Source organism: Myotis daubentonii, chromosome 10 (assembly GCF_963259705.1).
Source record: "Myotis daubentonii chromosome 10, mMyoDau2.1, whole genome shotgun sequence".
Lineage (NCBI taxonomy): Eukaryota > Metazoa > Chordata > Mammalia > Chiroptera > Vespertilionidae > Myotis > Myotis daubentonii.
The window spans coordinates 85171834-85183966 of NC_081849.1; the positions used below are offsets into that span (position 1 = coordinate 85171834).

Sequence of the window (12133 nt, forward strand, 5' to 3'; positions counted from 1 at the left end):
AAATATCATTCCTCTGCCTACATAGTAAAGGTACAAGGGGGGTTTATGATGTGTGATTTGCACTTGGGCTGGTGTGAGAGCGAAAAGTAGATAAGGAAATGATATATATATCACCATTATATATATATACATGTATCTACACTTCAAAATTCAGAATGGGTTGAGTTTCTGAAGGTATAAACATCATTAAATTCTTTTCAGACACACTACAGGGTTGAAACTGCGAAAAGATAATCTTGCCTTAATTGAGTAACTCTTTTAAGGTAGTTAGTAGTATATTTAATTTAAAATCGGATAACATAGAATGGAAATATCCCACTTAAAATCACATTGCCTGTTTTACAAAACATAAGCTTCACTATTCATTTTGCCATGACACATACGTTATTTAATTTCCGTTAATTTTGACTTGCAAACATATGGAAGATGTGTTCAGTCAGAACCACTGGAGAGTCTGGGAGAGGTTTAGAAAATATTGGTGTGTAAATCCACCCTCAAAAGCCTGCTTGAATGATATAGGGTGCAGCCCCAGTCCCAGGACTTTACAGTCTCCTTGGGGAGTCAAATGTGTAGACAAGAAGAGAACTACCCTGTGAAAGGAAGAAGAGCTTCCACACACTGATGTTAAGGACTTCGCAGCATATTTCTTTCATGCACATGCTTATTTCCCCATCTGTATAGCCCAAGTGTTAGCTGTGCAACAGATTTCACACCATGGGAGAAACAGCCGACTTTCCACAGCTTCAACTTCTGTGCGAAACATCTCTGTTCAGAGTGGTGAGAAAGATTGTCTTCATGCTGTCATCCCAAGTAACAAATATAGCTGTTTTCATGGCCCATTCATCAACTTTAATTCCCTTTAATAGAGTGAATCCAATATCCTTGGTAACTTATATCCATAGACTTTGTACAGCAAGCTCACTTGTGTGAAAAAATATGTCACTTAAGGGTAAGCCAAGTGGAAGGTATGTCCTTTATGGAGCTTGGAGCCAATGGGAAAGACTGAAAACCTCAAGGGATAGATAAAGAGACTCCCAGAGGTAGAATGTTGGGGAAAATGCGAAGCAAAGCTGTTGAAAAGGATATTGGGGACAGAGTTCTCATGAAAAGCCATCATCTCAGACGACTGTCATTAGGGAAATGGCACCTGTCCAGTCCCCGAAACCTCAAACCTGGTGACTGTCTTCACAGGCCACCTGTGTGGTGCTTGAGGAGAACTCGTGACTGGAGGACTGAGTCTTTAACATGATGGCATATGCTTTGTCCTACATGGCAGGAGAACTGGTTTGATCTCGCTAGTCACTGATCAGAGACTGTCGGGACCTCTTTGTTCCTAAATCTATCCTTTAGTCGTGGTCTGTTCGATCTTGGTATTCTGAGGAAGAAGTCATGTGATTCTGGGGAAAGCATGTAGGGCTAAGACATGGTTGACCTCAGAGGCTTAGAACACAGTGAGTCTCCTGGGCCTGGAGTGGGCAACCCTGATGCAGATGGATGCCACCCTCCCTCTGGGAGAAGGGCGTCTGGGAGGTGAGGAGGCCTCCGTGAATCCGTCCAGAGCCTTCCCTTTCCACTCACACTCCATTGCGTGGCAGGCTGAGGCAATAAAATGTTCATCTTGGTCTGACGGTCCATATGACAAATAGGACAGAGCGTTATCTTTGAATCCCACTGCAAACCTTCAAGTATGTTTGTTGGATTGTAATGTTTAAAGAGATGACATATGACTTGTGTGCCAATATGAAGTTAAGGACACATGTTTGACATTTGCTCAACTCATGTGGTGGTCCTTCTACAGCGTAACTGTGGCTTCATAGGCAGGGACTAGGCAGTAGCAACCTTTGTGTTACTCATTTCCTCTGACACCCTAGAAGAATTGGGTGAAGTTGATTTGAACGCATGATCTGATGTGTGCAAACGGGTTATGATGGTTTTATGGGTAACTTTGTAATTGAACTGTAAAATGCGTTATGAAAAATGGCCTCCTATTAGGGAGAACTCCCATTCTGGAGAAACTAACTAGTAAGGTTCACCATTGCCTGTCTAGTCAATTTCAGAGAAAAGTCATATAATACCGAACCGTTGATAACAGAGAACACCACACATGATAAAATAAATGCCAGCGTTATCAAAAAGCCGGCCAGTTTCTGGTCTTGAGCGTTAACCAGCAATTGCTTTATATGAGGGTCAGAGAGCACAGACTTTAGGTTTGGGGCCTCATGGTCCTTGTTGCAACACTCCCTCTGCCAGTGTGGTGGGACGGAGGCTTAGGTGGTACGTCAGAATGCCCTTCCGTTAAATTGTTACTGACGGAAACAGGCAGTAGGATGGCCGTTCTAGTACCTCCACAGAGGAGTCTTTGGGATGGTTTACATGTGGAGGAAGGGCAATCTCTAAAGTCCATCCATCCTCTGCTGCTACCAGAGGACTCGCTGGGGAGCAATCTTCGGTCTCTGAGCAGACAGGGTTTCCACAGTAATGGTAAGGGCACCTTGGTGAGAATTCCCCGCCTTGTGAATAGGGGTGAAGGGGCCGCAGAACATAGTTCATGTCCTCCCACCCTCACCACACCCTCCCCAACTCCAGTTATTCATCTGTCCTGCTTATCTTTGTAGGGGTGTGGAGGTGAGATTTGTCAGAGCTGTTGGGCAAACAGGCAATTTGGGCATCTCACAGGGAACCGGCCAGGACTGGGGCTGGTTCCCAGTGGGTGACAGGAGGTGGATCCAGAAATGTGATCATCCAGAACCTTCGGGCCTGAGTTTTGGAGGTCAGGGCTGGAGAGACAAGCAGGAGGCTCTGTTCAAGGCGAGATCAGAAGTTTTCCCGCTGAGGACAAGGGACGATGCTCTCATGCTTATGCCAAGCATCCCTGCGTGTGAAGTGTGCGAGGTGCGTGTGTGCCAGGCCAGCTGGAAGCTGGGGACTGAGAAAGCTAAACGTGGTTCAGGTGACGTGAAAACGACAGTTGGAACCTAATAATAATATCGCTTTCATGTCCCAGTGTTTCAGGGTTTTTTCTCGCCTTTTCAGAATCTCACGGTTCTGCAGGGAGGACGTGGAAGGTGGCAGGCTCCGAGGAGAGCACGGGCCTTGAAACAGCAGCACTTTTGGCCTCCTTTGTTTGCAGTTGTTCTCAGCTGCCTTTTCTGACTGGGCCTGGGACCTGCTGTGCATGTCCATGGAGCCGACTTCAGAAGGAAGCACCGGCCTCGTAATCCTCCGCACAAGCGGCCGCATGGACAGCTAGCCTGTGCTGCCAGGCAAGCATCTCCCCTGTGTAGGCACCTCCGTTGTACAGTGAGCCTCCAACACCGCCCTCAGCGTTCAGACATCGGCATCTGAACCTTTAAGGCTGTTTATGTTAGTTTTAGCACACGCCATAGAGGGATAACTGACTTCACTGGTTTTCTGAATGGGAATTCATATTATGCTGTTTCTGTAACTGGAGATGAGTAACAGTTTGGATCTGCTTCAGTATTTAAGTTGATAAGCATCCTTCACAGAAAAAAATAGCTTAGGAATGCCAATTGCTTCGGCTTCCCGGAATGATTTGCAATTATAAAGCATTTCCTCTGAGTAATCAGAGGCGGTCCGGCTCAGTAAGTCAGGGGATCTGGGGTCAGGCGGGGAACTGGGGGTCAGTAGGGGCAGGTGGAGGTCAGTAGGAGGAGCTGGGGCGGAGGAGGAAGCCTGGGTCCTCCCAGGAGCTCAGTGGGGGAGACAGCACGCAGCCACTTGTGACGTCCTTGTGAGCCTTTGGGTTTCGTGGGAGTGCAAGTGTCATCTAAGGAGGCCAGCTGTCTTCTCCGGCTGGCCATTTATAGCACCCCCATGTCGCATGCTGGTTCTCAGCCTCACAGTCTCACAGTTTACAGACTCCAGATGCAGGAGAAGCACAGGGCTGTGCAAGAACCCAGAGCCTGGCCCACAACCCAGAGGCCAGTCTATGAGATGCGGGCAGGAGTGTCCCCTGGTAGGGACAGGGGTGCTCAGTGGGCTAAGCAGATAGAGCCGCCTCTCCTGTCCGGAAAGCCGAATGGCTCCGTGTGCACGTGGGATCACGAGGGAAATAGAGCACCTCCCAGGAGGGTCCTTGGGCTGGGGGTGCACAAACATTTCACGTCAGATCTTACTTAAAACTCCTAACGACCTGTCAGTTAGAGTCTGTTACTCTCCTTCCTTTCCAAAGAGAAAGCGGCCTTTTCTCAGCCAGCAGTGTCCTCGCTGGGGCGGGGGCGGGGGTGTGTGTGTGTGTGGCCGGGGCTGGGACGGGGTGTAGTGGGCCAAGGGTGACCCTGCCTTCAGCACCTGCGTGGACTGCAGGGATCCCGTCGCTGCTGGGCACCCTCCCTGCAGTTCCCCTCTGTTCTCATCACACCCACTCGGCCGGGATGTGCTGTAATCGCTGGCCTGGCTGAAGATTACCGCTGGCACAGCGATTTGGAAATCACACATTTGCCAGTCAAGTTCCGTCTCCTAACTTCCATTTGTTCGTTCATTGTAATGCGACCTAATTGGGCATTTGTCACAACGTGTCATGGGCTCAGTACCTGACACATACTGCTTCATCAGATTCTCACAATGACACCATGGTCCTCTTATGACGTCCAGAGAATCGGGGCTTGGCTAGCTTAGGTCATTCACTCCAAATGTCACCGAGTGTTCAGATGTCACAGAGGAACCTTTGGAAACGGAAGCACCTGGTTCTAATCAAGGTGCTGCCATTGCGGCCTCATTGATGCTGGTGATTTATGCCCTTGGAGACAATGTCCCAGCACACAGACGTGCCATAGGACAGGTGATTATTCACATGGAAGTGCTTTTTAAACACCATGCAGCCCCCTCACAGAAACGCTGAGGAAAATGGTCGCTGCCACCTTGGCCTTTTGAGCATCATTCAGAAACAAGGAGAATGAGAGCAAGGAATTAGAACTCCGTCTTCATCAATGCTGGACTGTAAAGTCCCGAAGCACCGGGTGTGAGGCAAGGCTGAGAGCAGACAGAGCTGCTGGGGTCCCTGTCTACACCCCCACAGGCCGAGGCAACCACAGAGCCCTGTCCTTCAGGATGCAGGCTGGCAGCTGCAGGAGAGGATGTCCACCCTCGTGCTCCAGGCTGTGAGCTGAGGACAGGCCAAGTCACAGCGTTCATCCCCTGCCCAATGGGAGTCCTGCCGGGTGAGTGTGGCTGCTCCCTCATCCACACAGACTTCCTGCCAGTGATGGGCTGGTGACCCCATGTTCCCATGTGAATAATGGTCCAGGTAGAACCAGAGGCCCATCTGCAGCTCTGCGTTCATATGAGTCAGAAGCTCTAGGCGGTGGGCATGGCTCTGTGGCCAAAAATGGCAGCCGCGCAGGCTAACCTCTGGATGGAGCTCAGCGGAGTGCTCCTGAAATCAGCCCACATCCTCACCACTTGTAAAGGTTCTGATGGCCATCGACACGTGTCCCAGATTATGTTGTGGATGATATTAGAGTTCTGTGGTACATGGAAAATGGGTCTTCTAGTCACAATGGATTATGGGATTAGAATAGTAGGAAGAGGAACAACCATTCGCTCCTAACTAATTGACATAATCTTGGAGAATTCACTTTGTTCTCTTAATGCCACTTTACTCATCTTGTCAACAAATACGGCAACAGAGCCTCTACCAAGTAGGATGCCATTAAGTTGGAATAGACACCAGCTTGTGTTCCAGTGCTTGTGCCATGTAGTAGGTTGTCATCTGGAGTTCAATTCTAGGATCGCAGTGGCATTAGAGCATCATTGTATGAAGCTGCTTTAACAGTTTTTTACTTTATTATTCTTCTGTCAAAATAATTTGTGTTGCCCTGGCCGGTTTGGCTCAGTGGATAGAACGTCGGCCTGAGGACTGAAGGGTCCTGGGTTCAATTCTGGTCAAGGGCACATGCCGGGGTTGTGAGCTCCATCCCCCAGTGTGGGGCGTGCAGGAAGGAGCTGATCAATGATTCTCTCTCATCATGGATGTTTCTATCTCTCTCCTCCCTTCTTCTCTGAAATCAATAAAAATATTTTTTTAAAAATTATGTTGCTTCTGCTGCAACTGATAATTGGAAGTGTGTTTGTCCTGCATCTGAGACATAACTATCATTCTTAAGCCACCTGATGCTTTGAAAGGTAACATCTAACATCATCACATTATAAACTGAGTAGAAATTTCACAAACAAGAAAGCAATACTGCTGCTTCTCCTTTATTTTGTACCTTCCCTCAGCTATCTCACTCAAAAGAGGAACAAAATGGCCAATGGCACCGCCTTTCCCTCCACATTTGTCACTGTAAAATCCTGTGCTATAATTTCTTCTAGGGTTTGGTGTCCTTTCTTTGTGGAAGAACGGGTCCCACAGACCTTCGGCTTAATCAGTGTTCATAATCTCCCGCTGAGCAACATCCCTTCTGGACAGTCACTGCCATTCCACCATCAGATCATGCCCGGTTTGGGGTTACCAGTGAGCACATTGTTTGTTATTCAGACACCATTTTTGCCCTCCTCCACAGCCCCCTCCCAAAATGACCCTGACGCTAACCTAGGACATGGTGGGACCATCAAGGGCCAACTGACCTCTTCCTTCCTTCATGAGGTCGAGAGGAAACCATTGTTAGGAGGCTGGAGGCAGCCTGAGTGTTAACGGGGGTTTTTAATCTGTAGTTTGTTTGATTGATTTGGTTAAGACCAGGAGCTGCAGTCTGGTTCCGGCTGCTTCTGGGGAGACAATGTCAGCTGTAGAGAGCTTAGTCGGGGGTAAATGGCCGAGGAGGGAAATGAATAGAGGTTTAATGATATGTTTAATAGTGATCTGTCATAGTCATGCATTAGGTAATGCTGTGAATGGCATTTGAGGGAGCTTGGCCATAGGAGTACTGGACATGGAGACTACCCCAGATTTGTACTTGTGCTTGTATTACCTTGTCCGGGTAAGTCCTGGGCCTGGGGCTTTAGTTTAGCTCTGCCCTTCTTGCTCTATAGTAGATAGGAAGGAAATCTCGAGGATGTAGAGCCAGCATTTGCCAAATTCCGTGACAGATGGGCCATGTAGATTATCTCTCGAAATCATCCTTATTCAGAAGACGAAGAAATGAACATTTAGAAAACATGCCATACAAATATAGCAACAAAAACATCCACTAAACAGGATGTAATTAAGCTGGAATTCACACCAGGGCTGAGCCTGTGCATTAAAAACTGCCTCTTCCCAAAGAGAAATCTGAAATCCAGGCCCTGGTGTCCCTCCTGACCGCAGGTCTTCGTTCCCCGTGGCTTCGGCCAGGCTCCCACTGTGGTGGGTGCTGTGGCTCTGGGACACGTCTTGTCAGCGCTGGCTTCTGAGGAACCTGAGACTAAGCCATTCGAGGGAACCTGTGGGAGGGGCTGGGCACTGAAGGGCCCCGCAGCAAGGTCTCTGGACACTGACGTTTGGGGCAGGGCAGGGCCTTTACACACCCTCAGAGGAGACACCACCGCTGAGAGGGGCGCCTGGAAGCTGGGGTTTGATCCCTCCCGGCCTCCCTGCAGGCACCCCTTCCTTTGGCGAGCCCAGTTCACCTCCTTTGGCTGTAATCGTAGGGGCAGCACTTTCCTGAATAATTCTGTGAGTTAATCTAGCAACGGTCAGTGTTGAACGTGATCGGGGGACATTTCCCCAAGTAGTCAGCCAGCTGGTCTGCAGTGAGAGTGGCCCTCGGGACCCTAACCTTGCAGCTGGCGCCTCAGTCGTATGCAGCCTGTGCCTTCAGACTGTGCCGTTGGCCTGACTCTCCAGCAGCCCAAGCCTGTGCTTTTTCCCGTCACTGCTGGTGGGGGTGGGGGGGTAGGCATTCCTGCAGGAGGCCTGAGGCCCTGCTCTTCCCCCTCTCCTCCATCACTGCTGCTGGGGGGGATTCCTGCAGGAGGCCTGAGACCCGGCGCCCCTCAGACCTGTGGGTGGGCCCAACAAGGTGAAGTACTCTGCATCACTCACCATGTGAAAGTAGTCGCTCATTCTCCTCATTCTGGTTTGGCAGCTTGGCGGTGCTTTTATAAGTGAAAAGTTGTAAAAAGATGGATATGCTCATTTGTGATGTGTGGGGTTCGAGTTCAGTAAAGGCTTTGAAGGTGGAAATTTTGCAGTGTATTTCAAAATAAACATTTCACATCATTTTACTCTATCCTTAATAGGGGTTCTCTCCTAAAGGAACAATACAAATGCAAGCCCAGATTTCCTCACAGAAGGGCCATCACAGAGTTATTATTTATTATATATGCAACCATTGACTAAATCATACAAAGCCAATGAAAATCATGTTTGCAAAAAAGTAAATGACAAGAGAAACAAGCTGTGGTGTGTGTTGGAAACATACCCAGAGCATATATACAATGCTTCCTACGTTGCTTGCAGAAAGTAGTGTCTAATTCAGAGAGTGGAGGCAACCACGTCAAAATCTCACCTATGATTTAGCCTCCAGGTGGGGGATTGTGGGTATTTTTTTTTTCATTCACTCAGCGAAAGTTCTCATCACTTCGGCTGCCCGAACAGGCAACTCTGAGTTCCAACGGGGGCTGAGGTGCCATTTGAGGATGGGCCTGGAGACCTAGTCTGAGCTGAGTCTTACTCAGCAGGTTTGGTTTGAAATCAAAGCCCGCATGTCGTGTGAGCAGGAAGCCGGTTTAACACCCGAGAGGACCGTTGTCAGGTGTCTCTGTGAGGTTGGAGGTTAGAAGGCAGTTGGAGCTAGTGGGGAGGTTGTGTGTGTGTAAGCGTGTGTGTGAGCGTGAGCGTGAGCATGGGACGCCGATGGATGCCGCCTGATGATTCGTTGTGGCCAAAACACAGCCCCTCACTCAGCACCGCAGATATGATTAGAAAGTCCGAAGGCATCAATTGAAATGCATCTGGTGTAACGACAGGACACTTTCAAATTTCAGATACATGCAGTGCCACTGGTTTGGGAGGCTACTGGGAACTGTGCTAAAGATCGCTCCACAAAGCTGCTGCAATTTCCAGAAACAAGAGCAGCCTTATTGCTTTTATCCTTGATTTGAGTCCTATTTAGTGGGTGAGCATTTTTATTTATGAACAATTGTTCGTTGCCAAAGCATTGCATTCTAAGTCCTATGAACCCTGGGATATTGCTGTAAACGTATTAAACCAGGGACCTTAAACACGGGCTTCCTTACACTGATACATGAGGACATGGGGTTCGCTTATTTCTCCTTGTGGGGTATGAGATGGTTGTCCACGGGATGCATTCGTTAATAGAAATGGGAAAGCAGAATTAGACTGTTTCTGAAACAGTTAACTGTTCTCGTCTGACTAATATTTTTGTCAATAAGGTCAAACCTTGAACAACATTTTTCATATTTGATGTGAGCTGATGCCACAGCTGTGACATGGCACAGAGAGAGGACAGCGGTCCCAGCACCAGGTCTGACTTCGCCCCACACCAGCGTGGTCGGGGCTGACCCGCAGAGCTCAGACAGAGCCACGTGGTGACTGCCTGGGTCAACTCAAAACAAGACCCCTGTGGCTACGTCTGCGCACAGGAGCGTCAACACTGTCCAGACACAACAGTGACCAGACCACATGTGCCCCGGCTAAGCGCAGCGCCTGCTGCTTGCTTACCACTCAGCATCAGCCGCGGTTCACGCCTGAGCCCTCACAGACCGGTCCGCTGTGACAGTCACAGAATCGTCCACGTCCTGCTCCTGCGGGTCTGCGTGTCCATTAAGGAAACTTCCGGTATCAAAGCCAGCTCCATGTCACTGGTCTAGGGTGTTTGCATCACAGGTTCTTTTTCTACATCTAAACTTTCTTTCCAGAAACATAATTAGCCCTTTAACAATGAAAATTTTATATTTACCTTCTTCATTTTATTTTCTAACCCTATCCCTTTTCTTCTCTTTTGGGAAAGTTTTTTACGCAGGGAAAGATTGAAAAAAAAATCACTTTATACTAGTATGTATCCTTTCATGACAGATAGTCAAAATATCTATAAAAAAAGACAAAGTTTATCGCTTCTCGCCTTTTGGCTAAGATCAAGTGTAGTGTCTGTTCTTATCAGTTTAATATCTGGTACGTCCTCTCTCTGAGGACATTATATTAAATGTATTTTTGGAGCAGGGAAATGGAATAGGAGCTTGCTCCATCCACTCCACGCATCGACCCAGTATTTCAGTACCTCCGGGAATGGTGCACCAAGAAAAAAAATAAAAGCCCTCACCAGTTTGGCTCAGTGGATAGAGCGTCGACCTGCAGACTGAAGGGTCCTGGGTTCAACTCCGGTCAAGGGCACATGCCCCGGTTGTGGGCTCGATCCCCATATGGGGGCGTGTAGGAAGCTGTCAATCATTGATTCTCTCTCATCTTTGATGTTTCTATCTCTCCCTCTCTCTTCTCTCTGAAATCAAGAAAAAAAGAAAAAGATAAAGTTATTAAACTATATTTCTTTTTTCTCCACCCTTAATAGTAAGTACATTTACAAATAGCTTTCATTACTATAGCTATGCGCTTTCAAAAAGTTCATGTCCAAGATAAAACAGTACGTGTGGGACAAAGTCATTAAAAATTCAACATCTTTCAAAATTAGTTTCTCATACAAAAAAGTTCATACAATAATTTTGTTTGTATTAAAACACAGTTAATTTAATTCCTGATTCTAGCTTCCTAAAATCCCTAAACTCATTTTACAGTCTAGATAACTAGTTTTTCATAACTTGTTTAAAATTTAAAAATACATGTACAACATGACATTTTATATAAGAGTTAAATTTTTCTTTTTCAAAGTATATTTTATTGATTTTTTACAGAGAGGAAGGGAGAGAGATAGAGAGCCAGAAACATCGATGAGAGAGAAACATCGATCAGCTGCCTCCTGCACACCCCCTATTGGGGATGTGCCCGCAACCAAGGTACATGCCCTTGACCGGAATCGAACCTGGGACCCTTGAGTCCACAGGCTGACGCTCTATCCACTGAGCCACACCGGTTAGGGCTATAGAGTTAAATTTTGTAATAGTCTCACAATGGGAAGAAACATAAAGATTTAATATTATTCACTAAGTTTTAATTTCCAGATACTTTAACTTTCAGATCTTAGGCCATTGATTAAGGTAATTAAATAATTTCTGAACTGCCAAGCATTTCCTAAATAAGAAGCAGGTATGAAATATTCATTTTTAAATATAATTCTACATGGGCCTTATTTCTTAAAATGCCAAATAGGTTAGCCAAGTACAAAGTGCCTTTCTACGAGCTAGTGGCTGGGAGCACCCTCTGCTCCTGGAGGCCTCTCCGAGGTCCTTGCTGCCTGGAGCCCTCCTCCAGCCAGCACTGTCCCTGAGTGCTTCTGTCTCTGACATGCGCCTCCCCCCAGGTGCATAAGTTGAAACCTACCCCGCAAGGTGATGGTATTTGGAGGTAAGACCTTGAGGAGGTATTCAGGTCATGAGGGTGGAGCCCTCAGAAATGGGATTGGTGTCCTTATAAAAAAGACCCCACAGAGTCCCTCAGCCTTCCTCCATGTGAGGACACAGTGAGCACGTCACAGGGTGCAGTGCTCGGGCTCTCTGCCTCCATCTCATTCAAGCCTGCGCTGTTCCCGTCGCCTTCAGAGTGCCTAGACCTTGACTCCTGCTGTCCATTCTGCTCATCAGGGTACCTGCCACAGAGTAGCTGAATGATAAGCAAAGGGATAGCCTCCTGGGGAACATGTGCTAGCTGCCTCCCTCTATGGAGGAGGAAACAAACACGGTGCTAGCTTTACTCCATGCAGCGTCTTCATTCTCCTCTCTGCATGCACCTGATTCTATGCATGCATCTGGGGTCACGAGCTCATCATGGGGACACTTGGGCACAGAGCCTGTGACTGCTGGATCTCCCTCTTTCTGTAGCACCTCTCTCTTCCCTGGTCTTCCTGGAGCAGGAGCCTGGTGCCTGTGGAGACTCTCAGGAGACCTTGTGAGACAGGGAGCTCAGGCAGATGTGTGAAAACACCACTTTCTGCACATCTGACTGCATAAGTGAAGGGCGCTGTGACAGGAGACACAGCCTGAGGAGAAAGTGCTGGGTGAGCGAGTGCTGGAGGCCCCTTCCCCCCAGGATAACCCCCTCCTTCTAGTCAGAGGAGGGCGG

General features: G+C 47.9%; 1 non-coding gene across 1 annotated transcript; it reads left to right on the top strand.

Annotated features, from left to right (window-relative positions):
• Nucleotides 1-10013: 10013 nt before the first annotated feature.
• LOC132211604 (U2 spliceosomal RNA) lies at nt 10014-10203 on the top strand. The gene has a single exon (XR_009447511.1). It is a non-coding gene; the product is annotated as a U2 spliceosomal RNA (small nuclear RNA).
• The last annotated feature ends 1930 nt before the right edge of the window (nt 10204-12133 follow it).